Raw genomic sequence first — 9,121 nt, 5'->3', positions numbered from 1 at the left:
TAGGGTCTGTCTGGAGAACCCTTCTTCTGGACATACATCTTTCTCCTTCTGAAGGTAGGTCAACCGGCTCCTGACAGAGAAAAACACTTACTGGGGGCTGTGCTGTAAGCATGGAAATTTTCCAGGTGCCTGAAAGAAGCATATACAGAGTTTGCTGGCTCAGAAGTTCAGAAGCCAAAGTTGATGCACTAGAAAGCCACGGCAAAAGCCACAGGGATTTCTTACTATACACTAATATACTCTACATTCTATATGGGCTTTCAGTGGCAGATGGCAAGGCTTTCACAAGCTGCTGCTTGCTGTTTTCTTGCTGCTAGGCTCTGCACAGAGCCCTTGGGCAGGGGGGTCAGCCGGGGCTCCCTGTGTTGGTGGCCCTGCTCTGGTCTGACTGTGCTCATGGGAAGAGCATCCCAGCTCATCCCGGGGCCACCCAGCTCCCTGCCTCTCCTTCAGCAGGGTACTGTGGGCTTTGCCTGGGCTGGGGAGTGACCCAGCAAGGCAGTAAGGGGGCATTTGTGCTGAGGGCTGTCTGTGAGACTGGAAGGTGCTGCCAACAGTTTAATACATTATGCCTTTCTTCCAATACACCTTTAAATTTAGATCTCTGTTTAATAAGGCAGTCCTCACATGTTCTTTCAGGGCACATGTATTATTTAAAAAACATTTATAAAGGATTAATGTACTCTGGAGCCCCACTGACACAAATCTCTATCATTTCCAGTGCCAAAAGCCAAAACAGTCCAGCTTATTCTAAGAAACCCTTTTCATCTGTGTGTTTATCTCTAAATCTGGCAGTGGGAAAAATGCTACACTTATAATATTTGTTTATCTACAGGACTCTTGTTTATCCAGTAAACAGGGACAACACAAGCAGTGATACTGCTGTCTCTCCTCTGCTCAGCCTAACCTTTCTGTTCTGCACCTTTCTGTTTAGCATATTTGCACAGGGGAACTCAAAGCTTCTGATCAATTTGTGTTGACTTCTGCCACCTTTGACTGTGCAGGCTGGTTGCCTGTACCTCCAGTGTCCTGGGTACAGATTTGTAAATTAGGATATGTGGTTTTTTGCAAGAGGCTTGTTGTATCTGCAGATGTCAACAGCTAGAAGGATCTTGCAGATGGAATGCTTATTATTTTTACATGGCAGATAGTTGTGCAACAAGGAGCAGCACAGCTGTCTCCCTCCATGACCCCACGGGGGCTCTCAGTAGCTGCCCCTCTGTCCTGGCAGCTGCAACTGCTGGGCAGTGTTGTCCTTCATTTAGCTGGAGCAGGCAGCATTTCCAGCTGTGGAAATCTATCTCATCCTTACATCTGGGGAAGTGATGACTGAAGTCACAAATGCTGGACTTAAGCTTTTGTGGGGAGCAGCAATTCATACCAGGAGAGGAGCAGGAGGTTTGAATCAGGCTTTAGGCATTGCTGTTCTTCTGGCACTCTCCTGGAGGATGGACTTGTGTCAAAAACACTTCCTCCAGATGCTCAGAGCCAGCCCAGCCTTGCTGGGCAGTGAGAGGATGATGGAGACCAACTCCCCTCTGTGCTGCCCTCTGAGCAGCCCCTGTGCAGCCCCACTGCTCTGCTGTGGATGTGCAGCAGGTGTTGGGGTGCACCAGGGCTCCCCCTCCTCTGGCTGACCTTGCTCCCTCTCACCAGAAGAGCTGCTTGGTTAGACAGAGGAGGGACATGGCAGGACAGCCAAGAGATCAGAAGGTTTTTTACACAGCTGAGTAGAGAGGTGAGCTGCAGCTGTGGTCTCACCCCACAGGGAGAGGTGGTCAATCTCCCAGCCTTGCCATGCCTGGCCAGGAGTCGCCATCCCAGTGTGTGTGTCTGTATCTGCACCTGGGTAGGGTGACAGCCCTTCAGCTGCTGGCTGAGCTCCATCTCAGCTCCTTTTCGACTCCCTGTGTCAGAGGAAGTTGTGGGGGCAGGAGGCTGGAGAGATTTCTCCTCACCCTCAGCACTGCGGAAAGCAGCCACTCATTAACAATCAAGGTTTCGCCAGCACCTAAGATCTTTACAAATTATTGTTGTGCACCACTCCTCTTCTGCCCTTTCCTTTCTCTGTGCTCCTTCCCCATGGCCTTTGATTCAATAAATCAAAGCTTAGTGCCAAATCTTGTTACATTCCAGCTTCCCTGTTATTCCCTCTCTGCCCTTTGGGAGATGAAAGCTTGGAAATGTGTATAATAATGAGGGTTCTGAGATGGGAATAAAAGACATGAGAAATGTAAACTAGGATGATGATCAAAGATGATGCATTAGCTCTGACGAGGATCTATATTGTTGCTAATAGGGTGGCCAAACCAATACAGGATGACAGAAAAAAAATTCCCTGAGGTACTGTCGATAAAGTCTCACTTTTCATTGGGAGGAAGGTGAGAAAAGAGTGTCGTAGAAAGGGACCTGTGGTATTTTCATTTTTCTCCATGACAGAGAGATAATCTCGGTTCCTGAGGCAGCTGAAAAGATTGGTGAAAAATATCTAGTTAGGCTTCCATTGAAAATAATGGGAGTATTCCTATTTCTTTCATATTTGTTTTGTAATTGAGAAATACAAAATAACATTAATTATTTTTGTTTTATCTTTTATTAGGTAACTGCCATCTTTAAAAATTGACAAAACAACAAGTTTTTAATTCTAAATTTGTGAGTTTTTTCTCTCCTGTTCCCCTGTTCTTTTCATTTTCATAGTCCTATTTTTTTCTCAATAGACCAAAGCGAAAATAATTGAGAAGTGAATTAAGCCTGTATTAAGATCTAAAGCAGATATGATGAAAGACTGTATAGTTTTAAAAAAATTATATTTTAAACAACAAAGCACTCAAAAGAGAAAAAAAGGTCAATTTGTGTTTAAAACCAGTTTCTAACACCTTTTCCTAAAAAATACCTTTCTAGTTTTCCAGATCAGAAAATTCTGTGTTGCTCACCATCTCCTCTGGTGTGTGCTTTCTTAGTTTTTGGCTTTTCTGCAACTGTCTTCTACATTTTCACCTGCTTCAATCTTCACATCTTGTGCAGAGCCTTGGATCCCAGAAACTAGCCCAGCCCTCATGGAAGTGGGGACAGCACAGAGTGCTGTTGTGATTTTAGCAGAAAACAGTGGGCAAGAGTTGCCAAAATGAGACCAAATTCCCCGAGCTTGCATTTTCCTGTGTCCTGCAATACATGCCTCTAACTTCTCAACCATTCCCTGTCTGATGTCCCAGCATTTGCATTGTTTTTTATGAGCTAATATTTTGTTGAAGACTTTATTGAATTGTGGCTTGTTGATTTCAGACCATTTCTCCAATTTACTGGCACTACTTTGAATTCAGATTCTGTTCTACAAATGTGCTCTTAAGCTGAAGTGATGAGCAGATTTTACAATGCACTATCTGCTGTTGTTTCAGTTACCGATGAAGAGCTGGAACAGATCCAGGGCTGGGTCAGATTCTTTTGGGATCCAGATGAGATTTCAGGCTGGCAGTTAATCACTGACACTTTACTGTTTGGTGTTGTCTTTTTGTTAGTTAGTTTGTTTTCTTTTCGGTTTTGCCTGTTTGTTTGCCTTGTTTTGTGTGTGTATGCTTGTTTGTTTTTGTTTGGGTTTTGTTTGTTTTTTACCCCATTTGTTTGTTTTTGTTTTTTCTCCCTGGCTGCACTGACAGGCAATTTCATGCAATTTCAGTGACTCCCACCTCATCAGCTGTGAAATGCTGATGAGCACAAAGCCGTAGCAGGTGGTCTGCAGGTGCTGCAAAGAGGAATTCTTCCTTATGAATGTTTGCTTATTAGAAGTTTGATAGTAAGGCCAGACAGTGTTTGCAAGGGAGTTTATATCTGGTTATGCTCTAGGGTCCAAACAGCTAAAACTGCTGCTAAGCTGGATTGTATTTCCTTGGTTGGCCATGTGGGACAATATTGAGTGCTCTGCTAAAACATATATCTCAACTACTTCCTCCTTACTCTCTTTACCTTGTCAGAGACAAAATTAGATTTTTCTGGAATAAACAACAGACTTGTCATCCCTTTTGTTGAAATGAAGAACTGAAATTATTTTTACTTGATAAATTCATTATGCTGAGCTGGTTGGTTTTTGTCAACTGGTTTTCCTTTGGGCTTTAATATATCGATCAGGTAGCAATCTCTGCTAGGGTTTTTCCAGGGAGACTTACTAGTCAACATTTTCCCAGGTTCCATTTCCCCCTTATTTTAAATAGATATTGTATTTTCCCTTCCTGCATCTCCAGAGATCTCTTCCAAGGCCTGAATTTCAGGGATGATTGCTGAACAGATCAGGTATTCTTACAACTGGTTCTTTCAGTGCTTGAGGCTGGATTTCAGAATACACTGATAATTTGACCATATCTCAAGATTTTTTTCTTTCTGGCCTGTATTTCTGTCCCCTTGTTCAAATTAATTTTTGAAGTATGTTATGGAGTCTGAAGCAGAGTTGGATTAGGCTGCTTCACCCTTCTCTATATCCAACATAGTTTCCACTTTTCTTGTTAAATAATAGCCTGTATATGCTCTTTTTCTGCCTCTGCTGATAGCCTAACATTTGTACTTGTGGCTTTATGCCCATTAGTAATTGTAATTAAATTTGTGCTTTTGCATTTCTGATTTTTATGCTGGTTCTTTGCTTTGTGGTCTACTTTTCACTTTTTCGCTATCTTCTTTTTGATTTTCAGGTCCCTAAAGGGCTCTTGACACAGCTATAATGGCCTTTAATTCAGCTTTCTATATTTCTATCACAGTAGGATAGGTTGCCATTGTGCTTTAACATGGTTTATCTCAGTAATGGCAAATTTCTTTTCTCTCCTCTATGCTTAAATTCTGTTCTTAGGAGACCTTATCTACCATGTTGCTGAATCTGTTGGAGTCTGGGAGGGAGAGTTCCACATTTTCCTTGCGCAGGAGCACTTCATGTTCTTTAAGGCTAATTCTGCCTCAAAGAACATGAAGTACCAGCATGTCAGAATGACTGCACCCAAATGACTTCCCAGCTGAGATTTTTAACTAGTAGCTGCCTACTGATTGCAATCAAGCCTAGAAAAGTGGCTTGGTCTGCCAGCATCTTCCTTCACTGTTTGAAACAAGTCCCCCAAGCACTTGAACAGACTGGCACACTGTCTGTTCCTGCTCTTCTCCTTTTCTAATGCTTCTAATACCAGATGAATATTGTTGCTTTCTGCCAGCAACAGTTCTGCCCCTCTGCTGCCTCTGGTAATTTATGAGCGCAAAAAGCCAAGCTTCAGCCTCTCCTTGGTGAGATGGCTGCAGTAGCATTTTTTCTTGATCTCAGCCTTAATCTTGTCTTTGTGTCTCTTAAGGAGTTGTTTTTGTTTTCATTTTTTTTTTTTCCACTTTGGAGACAGGTTATGTGGAGTCCTCTGTCTCCCGCATCTGTTTTCATTCTGCCTGTGAGGGGATCCCACTCTTCCTCTCTATTGCTTGCGCTCCCTGAACATGTGCAGGCCACTCACTGGCTGCCCTTGTGCCTCCCTCACCCATCATTTCACATCCTCCATGCAGCAGCTGCTCCTCCTTTTCCTCACCAGTAGGTTTTCTCACCTTTCCAACCAGCAGGCCGTCTTATCAATCCAGAGAAAGGCACCCACAGGAGGGCAGGTGAGTGCTCAGGCGTGTACTTTTTCTGCATCCTATTCCACGGTCCTGGGAGTAAAAGTGGGTCCTGGATGTAGCTAAAGGACAGCATACGAGTCAAAGCTGTTAGCTGTTTTTCACACACAGTAGTAAAAATCCCCAGAATTTTAGTGTTTGCCATGAAATTTATTGATTTTCAATAAACTGAAAATGCTTTGGTTAAAAAACAGCTGCTTTTTGTTTTTCATTCTTCCTTCTCCTGTCCTGGAAAATGTCCAGTAGTTGGTGGTGACTTTCTGAATAACACTCTTCAAGCACAGAGAAATGAGCATTTTTTGGGAAAAAAGGAGCCTATTTTTCTATAAAATGACTTTTATATAAAGTATTTAGCAGATGATATAATTTAGTGACTTCCCTCTGCAAAATGCAATTTACCCCTCTTCCTTTTCTTTATCTTCTCTTCACAGCTTCCCCAGAAGCTGTGATTCTGCAGATCCTGTGATGCTATCAGTTGCATTTACAAAATGTCTGGTGTATATATTTTGCCATTTTCATTCTCAGCTTATTTTTTCCCTGAGCATATTAATATGGGCAATTATCTTTGTCTGAGAGCAAGGAACTAAGAAAAGAAGAAATAAAAATCTTGGGGCTCACATGATCTGAGGCAGCAGCAGCTGGTGGTTTTGGTTGCTGAGGCTTCTGGTTGGGTCTCCAGCATATTGTCTGAGATGCTGTTCATGAAATGAGCAGGACAGAGACCTGGCCATCACCCTGAGCTGTAGCTGAAATATTAACAATAACTCTAGGGAAGATGGACTCTCCCTGTCTCCTTTTCCAAGTAGTAAGTGCATGGAGAAGTCAAGGTAGCTGTGTTGGCATGGCAGGTGTCCCAGTGTTCTCCTACTGCCATCCTATCTGGGGCCAGGGGACACAGATGTGACAGTGAAAGTGTTTATCATTTTTTTCATTTTTATTGCAGGTTTAACTTCTTCATAAAGTCTCATTTTGGGCTCTGGCTCTAATTTTGTCAACAACAGCTGGCTTTTTTCTTTGCCAATGACGCTTTCTGCTGCCCCTGAGATATACCAGCCCCTGAGAGATACTGGCCAGGGGTAACTCCCTTTTGAGCAGCCCACAGAAAGCTCTGAGCTTCCTCAGTCTGAAAATTAAACAGTGGGATGCTGGTAGCTGTTCTGCAGGCAGGTTTTGTTAATGATGAGGAATTACCTATTATGCCAGTATTGGGTGGCTTTGACAATTCCATTACATATTACTAATAGTGTTATTAATACATGGCAGCTTCTCCGTGACTTCTGAGCGCATGTGTGTATATGGATGTGTGAGTGTGCGTGGGTGCCTGGGGCAGGCAGCAATGGAGACAGCAAATCTGTTGTCAGAATGCAGCAGCCACTGCTGTCACCTCTCCCATGAGGGGACTATGCCAAGCGTGCCAGTGAGTCTGGCAGGGAAAGGCCTGGCTCCACCTTTCCTGGGAGCAGAAGCATGAGTGAAGCTGACTGATGGGGAAAATGCTGATCTCTGATGCTGTGACATCCTCCTCTCCTTCCAGAGGGATCCATCTGTGACTTGGGAGACTGATTCCTGGATCCTCTTGTCATTCATCCTCACTTCTGCTCCCCTTTCTTCTCTCCTGGTCTTTAAACTTTTAGACAACAGCCAAATAATTCAGTTTCTGAAACAGGTTTAAGTTCTAGAGCTCCTCCCCAGCACAGCCTAAAGCAGTGGCTGACCAAATAATGGAGGGTGGAACTGCCTTGATTTCTCAGCAGTATTTTAGCTCAAAGGATTAAAAAAATGAAAATTCTTGTGGTGCTATCATAACGCAAAAGACATTGGTATGGCATGCATGCAGCTAGTGCAAAATTGATCTTCATTCAGGTTCCATGGAGATCATATGCGTGCAGCCTTGAGGGGAAGGGAGACATGGGATTAGGGGGAATGTGAGCCAGAACAATTTGGAATGCAGTGATGTAGCTAATCTCCTCCCAGAGGGGTGGCTCAGCCACCCCGCAGGCAGCCTGCCCTGTTCACCTCCTGCAGCCCCATAGTGTGGGGCAGCTCCTGCCCAGCAGGTCAGGCAGGCATCAGCACTGCAGAAAAAAGGGACAGTGGCTGCTTTGGTTTTGTTTATCTCAGAGAGGGAGAGAATGTGCAGCAGCCCTGCCTCTAAGAGGGCTGGAGTCCTTAAACACCTGTGGAGGCAAGTATCAGAAATCTGCGTGTGTGTGTCCACCCCTGTCCCTCCAGTATCTGCACATTCAAATGTGTTTGGATTTAATTCTGCAAGAGGTATAAAAGGTGGAATGTGTCTGTTGCACTCAGAACACTTTATTTGTACAGACCCCCTTATTTTCTTCTTTACCTGCCTACTTTTCAAGATGTTTAAGAGAAAAAGTCTTCCATACAGTGCTTCATATGAACAGCACCAGGGTATTCCATTCCTGGCCAGCCCCTCAGGGGCTTCTACCCTGCAAGTGTGAACCCTGATTTCAATGCTTTGCATTGTTGTTGTCTGCCGATCCAGGAGTAGGACTTCCGTGCAGTGCAGGATCAGCAGCTTTGTGCTGCTGTCTTGGGCTGCCTTCAGGGCTCCAGCACTTTTTGGCATTGTTGCAGTCCTATGGAGGCCAAGGACAAAGCCCTCATTTGATCTTCTGGCCTTTCTTCCCATCCCTCTTACAAGCAACTGTCTTCTGCTGTCTTGTGCAGTGCTGGGAGTAGGTATAAATATGTCAGACCACTTAATTGTAGGCTGGCCCCTTCTCTTCATGCCAATGAGCCAGAGCAGGATGAGAATTATTTCCCCCTAGCATTAGTCTCATCATAAAATACACAGGAAGAAGTTTATGAAACTCATGAAAAAACACTTCCTTCTCCTTTTTCCCCCTACTTCCTAGTGTTTTGAATTTAAACCATCTGCAGAAGAAATATGTGTAGAAATACCTTGTGCATCAGTGCAGGTGAATTTCTTTGCTTTGAAAAATGGAACAATTCTTTCCTACAGCTATTGATTGTCATTCCACATCTATGCTGTCCTCCTAACTTCAAATCAATTTGTGCTTTACCAGGCTCTTTCATGTCATCTTATGACAGAATGCTAACTTTTCCCCTTAAAGGCTATTTATCTCTGTCTCTTTGTAAGGTCAGTGAAAATCACTGTACTCTGGCTCCCTAAAAGTAATCCATCTGGTGGAGGAAATGATGAGGTAGTATTATGTCTGGCAGTCTTTTTAAACAAGTCCTTAGAAACATAAAGAAAAACGTGATAGCCTTGGTCAGGGATGGGGGAATTGAGGATGTTGCAAGAGTCAAGTTTGGAAGCAATCAATGGGAAGCTTGGAGTTTGTATTCTGGAAATGTCCCCGCTTCTGGAATCTGTTTACAGGTATTTTCTGCTGCTACAGAGAGGGTGGGGGGTGGGGAGGAAATTAATAGTAATTTAAGCAGACTCCCAGGTGGTGGATGGCCAAGAGTCTGAATTGGAAGGATAATTTATCTTCTCTGCCAC

The sequence above is a fragment of the Chamaea fasciata genome, unplaced genomic scaffold (assembly GCF_029207755.1).
Source record: "Chamaea fasciata isolate MVZ Bird 193981 ecotype frontalis unplaced genomic scaffold, bChaFas1.0.hap1 SCAF_3, whole genome shotgun sequence".
Classification (NCBI taxonomy): domain Eukaryota; kingdom Metazoa; phylum Chordata; class Aves; order Passeriformes; family Sylviidae; genus Chamaea; species Chamaea fasciata.
The sequence above is the reverse complement of the archived record's forward strand: the minus strand, read 5'-3'. Positions refer to the sequence as shown.